We start from the raw sequence: 5417 nt of genomic DNA, 5'->3' as shown, positions 1-5417 counted from the left end.
TACCTTGTCATCTACCAGTGTAGCCTTCCTGTCACAGATAAAAAGACTAAATTCTTAGAAGAAAAGCAACAGCATTATCAAGCCCTGTCCTTTTCTTTCTCAGTGGAAAGCACGAAAGAGGCTGGAGGAAATTATTCTGGAAATTTAAGCCAAAAGATTTAGAAAATTCTTGCTAAAAAACACAAATTCTCTGATTATTTGCAGAAGTGAACCAACCTCCTCTTTTTTTTTGAGACAGGATCTCTTGCTAGGTAGTCCAAGCTGGCCTTGAATTCATTATGTAGCCCAGGCTTGCCTTGAACTCCTGGTGATCCTCTTGCCTCAGCTTCCTTGCGTGCTGGGATCACAGGTATACACCACAATGGCTGGCAGCAAAATCCTTTTTTTGGTCTTTGTTTTAACTGTAATTCCATAGGTGACAGCTTTGCCTTTCTCCCGAAGAGCTGAGCTCCTCTGAGCAACCTGAGGGAGGTGGAGGCTGTGAATGGAGCTCTGAGCTCTACTAGTTCACAGATTGCAGCTACCAGGACATTTTCACACCTCTTAATGCCACAAGCTGCCTTGGGCGCCAGTCTGCTTCCAACGCAGGCTTTGAAAGAGTGACAGGAGGCTCTGGATGATCCTGAAATCTGTGTGCTCAGGCCAGTCTTAGATACAAGGGGAAAGATTTGATATCAACAAAACTTGACACTGAGGTTAAAGCAAATGGTAGAAAACAGGTGTGAATGGGAGAGACTTGGGTGACTACAAATCTCTGACCCATCTAGGTCTCAGTTTCCTTATGTATATAATGGGAATAGCAATCTACCTCTAAGTGGGGACTTGGTGAGATAGTTTTGGGGGGGGGGGTAAAGTCTTTCCTCTCAGGCCAGAAAGGGAGCATATGATTAATAAGCAAAAGTTGCTGTCCATGTTACTGTTGATGGCATTATTATCTTTGGTTAGGAATCAGTTAAGTCACCTTAGCAGCAAGCCCCTTCCTTTGAGGGGGAAAGAAATCCTATCTGGGTGACACTAATTTGTGTGCAAGTGACCTCTCCAGCACAAGATGGTAACCATGCCAACAGTGTAAAAGTCCATCTTTCAAGGTCTTCTTTGTAATATGACCCTTGCTTGTCAGATTTATCAGACTTCTCCAGTACTGGGATTACAGGCATGTGTCACCGTGCCCAGCTAAGCAAGGAGTTATTATATAGCTATCATGGCTGGGGTTGCTCCTATGCTGTTACTGCGCAAGCACTGGACACTTACGCACCTGCTGATCACCACAAAAAGCTAAGACATAGATGTGGTAAGTCCTGTTTTACATGTGGGTTGCCCAAGGGTACTCAGCTGGTAAACTGGCAGAACAGGATTCAAACCCAAGTCTAGAATCTGTCCTGTCTCCCTGTACCACCTGCAGCAATTTACATCTTTGGGAAGCCAGAGGGCTTTTTGCTCTGTTTGCTTCATGGGGCCCTGTGCCAGGCAAAGATGCATGCTTGGCCCCAGGGCTGGGAACCAGCTCTGAGCAGTGGGGCAGCATAGTGTGTTCGATCTTAATCATTGCCCCCCTTCATTTGCTCAGGGGTCTCTTGAGAGTTGTGCAAGCCCATGCTTATTGATGAGACATAGAACCCTGGGAGAAAATTACCTGTCTTAGGTGAATGTGCTGGTCTTTATAGGCTTTGAGGAGTCGGATGCTCTTTTTTCAGGACAAAGAAGATGGATGGCAGTAAGAAGTGGGAGGCTTTTTACAACCTAAGTGACCTTAAAAAGGAAGCCACACCCTGAGTCTTTCTCTGCTTATACCACCGGGTAGGGTGGGGCCATTAGGCTTGGGACTATAATAGACTTGAGTTTGAGTACTGGTTCTGCAGATTCTTGGCTGTGTGACTTTGTTCAAGCCATGAAATATCTTTGTGCCAGTTTCCACAGCTACAAAATGGAAATAAAAATTATATATTCCTTTCAGAAGTGATTTTTGTTGTTGTTACCAGGGATTGAACTCAGAACCTTGTCCTTGTCAGGCAGGCGCTTAAGCCACTGAGCTATCTTCCTGGCCCTCCTTTCATTTTTCTTCTAATATTCTGAAGAAAAATATGCCCATCTCTGCAAAGTTCTTCACTTAGTATTGAGGACACAGAGGAAAGTAATTTCCCCTCAAGAATGAGAGGGAAAGAAGGAGGCTAAAGAAAGAATACTTGCTTAGCACATGTGAAGCTCTGGTTTTGATCCACAGTAAAACACACACACACACACACACACACACACACACACACATGCACACACACAGAGTAGGTGTGGTTTGGTTTGCTCAGGATAAGGCAGAATGAGTCAAGGGCCAGGGACTGAGCCCTAAGAAATATTAAATTAGAACCTACACTGGAGACAGAGGAAGAGTGGTTGGGTGATACAATGGTACACGTCTATAATCCCAACCATGAAGGAGGATGAGACAGGAAGATCACAAATTTCAAAGCCAATATAACAAACTTAGAGACCTGTCCTAAGGGGGAAAAAAAACATACTATGGGGGGAAAAGACTGGGAATATTATTACATGGATACTGTTAAAGGATATTTTTTCAAAAATTTAATGGTGACCATAACTTGTATGATAATTTTTTTTTAATTGGGGAGTGAACCCAGGGCTTTCACAGGCAAAGGGAAGGGAAGCTCTCCCTTAGGGCTGGAGACTGAACCTAGGGCCTGTGTTACCTCTAAGATATATCCCCAGTCCTATTTTGAGGCAGGGTCTTGCTAAGTTCCTTGGCCCAGCTCAAACTCCTGTTTGTCTTTTGGGATCCTTCTGTTTTAGACTCTTGAATAGCTGTTATCCTCGCACAAACGTGTCACAGCTCAGGAGGACTCTGTGTTATCATTTGTCATGATGAGAATCTTTGCATTAAAGCCTTTCCAGTTGAAAATATTGATCAATCAAATTTGGAGGGGGAGTTTGGGAAAGGGGGGTAGCACTCTTGCCTAGCAGGCATGAAGTCCTGGGTTCAACCATCAGTACTAAAAAAAAAAAAAAAAAAAAAAAAAAAAAAAAAGAGGCAGACATGAGAACTATGATGTTTTTCCTCTGCTGCTCCGCTGACCACAGCGAGGGTTAATTATGTGGAGAAGTAAGGTACAGTCCAAGTATCCTGAGCTAAGGACTGAACAGAAGGCTGGAGTAGAGGTCGGAAAGCTTGGTAAGTAGGAAGGAAGATCTGTGTGTGAGAATCAAGGGGTCATTTCTGCATGCTGGGTCAGTCATTTTGTGTTACCATAACAGAATGCCACAGACCGAGAAATTTATGATGAGAAGAAATTTATTTGCTCCACAGTTCTGGCGACTGGGAAGTCTAAGGGCACAAATCCTGCTTCTGATGAGTGCATCTACTCTGCCCCCACAAGTGCCTTCTGGTTGTGCCATGCTGTAGCAAAAAGTGGAAGAGCAGAAAGTAAAATAAAAGGGGCCAAGATAGTCTCTGTAGCTCTTTTATAACAAGCATCAATCCATTCATGAAAGTGGAAGCTTCACAACCCAAACACTTTCCATTATGACCTATTTCCTAGCACTGTTGAACTGGGGCTAAACTCCTTATATGTTTCCTGGGGGCAAACATTCAAGTCATAGCACACAACAAAATCAATTATTCAGAATGCTCCAGTGCTACCTTTCACTGTTTGAAAATCAATCTCAGGCTAACATGGTTTGAAAAGCTGAGAGAGCAGGATGGAGCCCAAGAACTTCCCTTATCCTGAGCCAGTCCTCATTCTCCTCACTGGAAAGCCATTCTAGAGGGTGAGGTGGGTAACAAAATATTGTGTACCAGCTTTCAAGACATTCACTGGAGAAAGATCACCCTGGGTTAACTTCAATTCCACCAGCAAACTGACTCTTCAAAACATTGTGAAACCTTCAATGGGGGCCTGCTACCAGCCCATAACTCAAATCCTTTTTTTTTTTCTTTTTTTTATGTATTTGGTACAGGATCTCAGTATGAAGCTCAGATTCATAGTGATCCTTCTGTTTTCAGCCTCCCCAGTGCTGGGATTCCAGGCGTGCCTCACCATGCCTGGACTTGGTGGCTGGCTCAGAGCGCCATGCAGGCCCAGGTATTGAGCTCTGGTCCCTGAGCTTGCCAAACCAGATGCTTCAGTCTGCTGAGCTTTAAGCTATCCTGCAGGCCCTCAAATCCTTTTTGTAAAGAATATTTAAGACAGGCTCTTGCTATGTTGCCCAGGCCAGTCTCCAACACCTACCCACACACAATCCTCTTTCCACAGCCTCTTTAGTTGTTCGGACTATAGGACACATCCTGTGCCTAGTACAAGGTCTCCATTTCAGTATCACAGAAGGTTGAAGATGGCCCAGGAGGCAGAAGACCTGGTACAGAAGTCCCAGTTCCTTACTGCACAAATGGGGCTTCTCCTGAAGTTGTTTTCTTTTATGCAGCATATGGGGTATTCAGTCTAAGGGTCTGGTCAACTCTGACATTCCAGAATGTGCATTTCTGTCTTTTAACAGTTCTTCAAGTACCTCCAAATGGCTGTGTTGTCCTTGGTTCATTGTACTTCAGTTGGGCAATGGCTTATTACTATTATTTTTCAAGACAGTGTCTCGCTATGTAGCCTAGGCTGGCCTTTAACCCCAAGTGATCCTCCTGCCTCAGCCTCCCAAGTGCTGTGGAAGCCCAGGTCTGAACAACGTCTTTTGCCTTTGGGATTTCCCTACCTTTCTCAGAGCTCGAGCCCAGGGACCTTCTACACCTACTGCCAGGGTTAGGGTGGGTTTAGTGACCAGTCACATATTTCTTTTCGGCACATTTGTTTCTCTCCGCTTACAGGCTGCTGAACCTTAAACAAGTCATTAACTTTATCTTGTATTTTGCTCTACATTTCGCTTTGGGGACTGGGGCCCAGCCACGTGTGCGCTCCCAGGGGGCGGCAGAGGATTAGAATGTTTCTAAAGGTCTAGCACTGGTGGGCTCCTAGAAGGTGTCTGGGGTCCCTACCGGCCACGCAGTCCCTGCTGGTGGAAGGCAGTTGGTCCAAGGCCACTTCTTAGGGCAGGGGGGCCTCCCCAGGGCTAGACGCGACCCCGCCACCGTAGACCCACACGCAGTGCGGCCTCGTGGAGCTGAAGGACTCGGGCTGCAGCGGGGCAGGCCTCCCATGCCGCTGGCGCTCTCAGTCCCTCCTGTTTATTTGATATAGGGGTCCTCCTCAAGTCAGATCTCTAACGTATTCTGTGGTGCTTTCAGGATGGGGCTGCCGCCATCACCACGTTCCTCACCTTGGGCGTCGCTGTCTTCACTGTGGTTCTCTGTTCTCCCACCTTAACCTCTGCAGCCTTCAACTGCAGCATTCACAAGGCGCCTGCGCGGCTTCCGGGCTGGGTGGTGGCGACGGCAGCTATTTATAGTAGGTGACGTCACCTTGAAA

General features: G+C 46.1%; 1 long non-coding RNA gene across 1 annotated transcript in view; it reads right to left on the bottom strand.

Annotated features, from left to right (window-relative positions):
- LOC111813848 overlaps window positions 1-5417 on the bottom strand; it is an 8084-nt gene that overhangs the window by 2438 nt on the left and 229 nt on the right. The window contains exon 2 of the long non-coding RNA XR_002818990.1: window positions 5269-5387. This is a non-coding gene — a long non-coding RNA (uncharacterized LOC111813848). The remainder of the gene's footprint in view (window positions 1-5268; window positions 5388-5417) is intronic.

Source organism: Octodon degus, unplaced genomic scaffold (assembly GCF_000260255.1).
Source record: "Octodon degus isolate 3935 unplaced genomic scaffold, OctDeg1.0 scaffold00230, whole genome shotgun sequence".
NCBI lineage: Eukaryota > Metazoa > Chordata > Mammalia > Rodentia > Octodontidae > Octodon > Octodon degus.
Note: the sequence above shows the minus strand (reverse complement) of the source record. Positions and strands in the feature narration are given on the sequence as shown.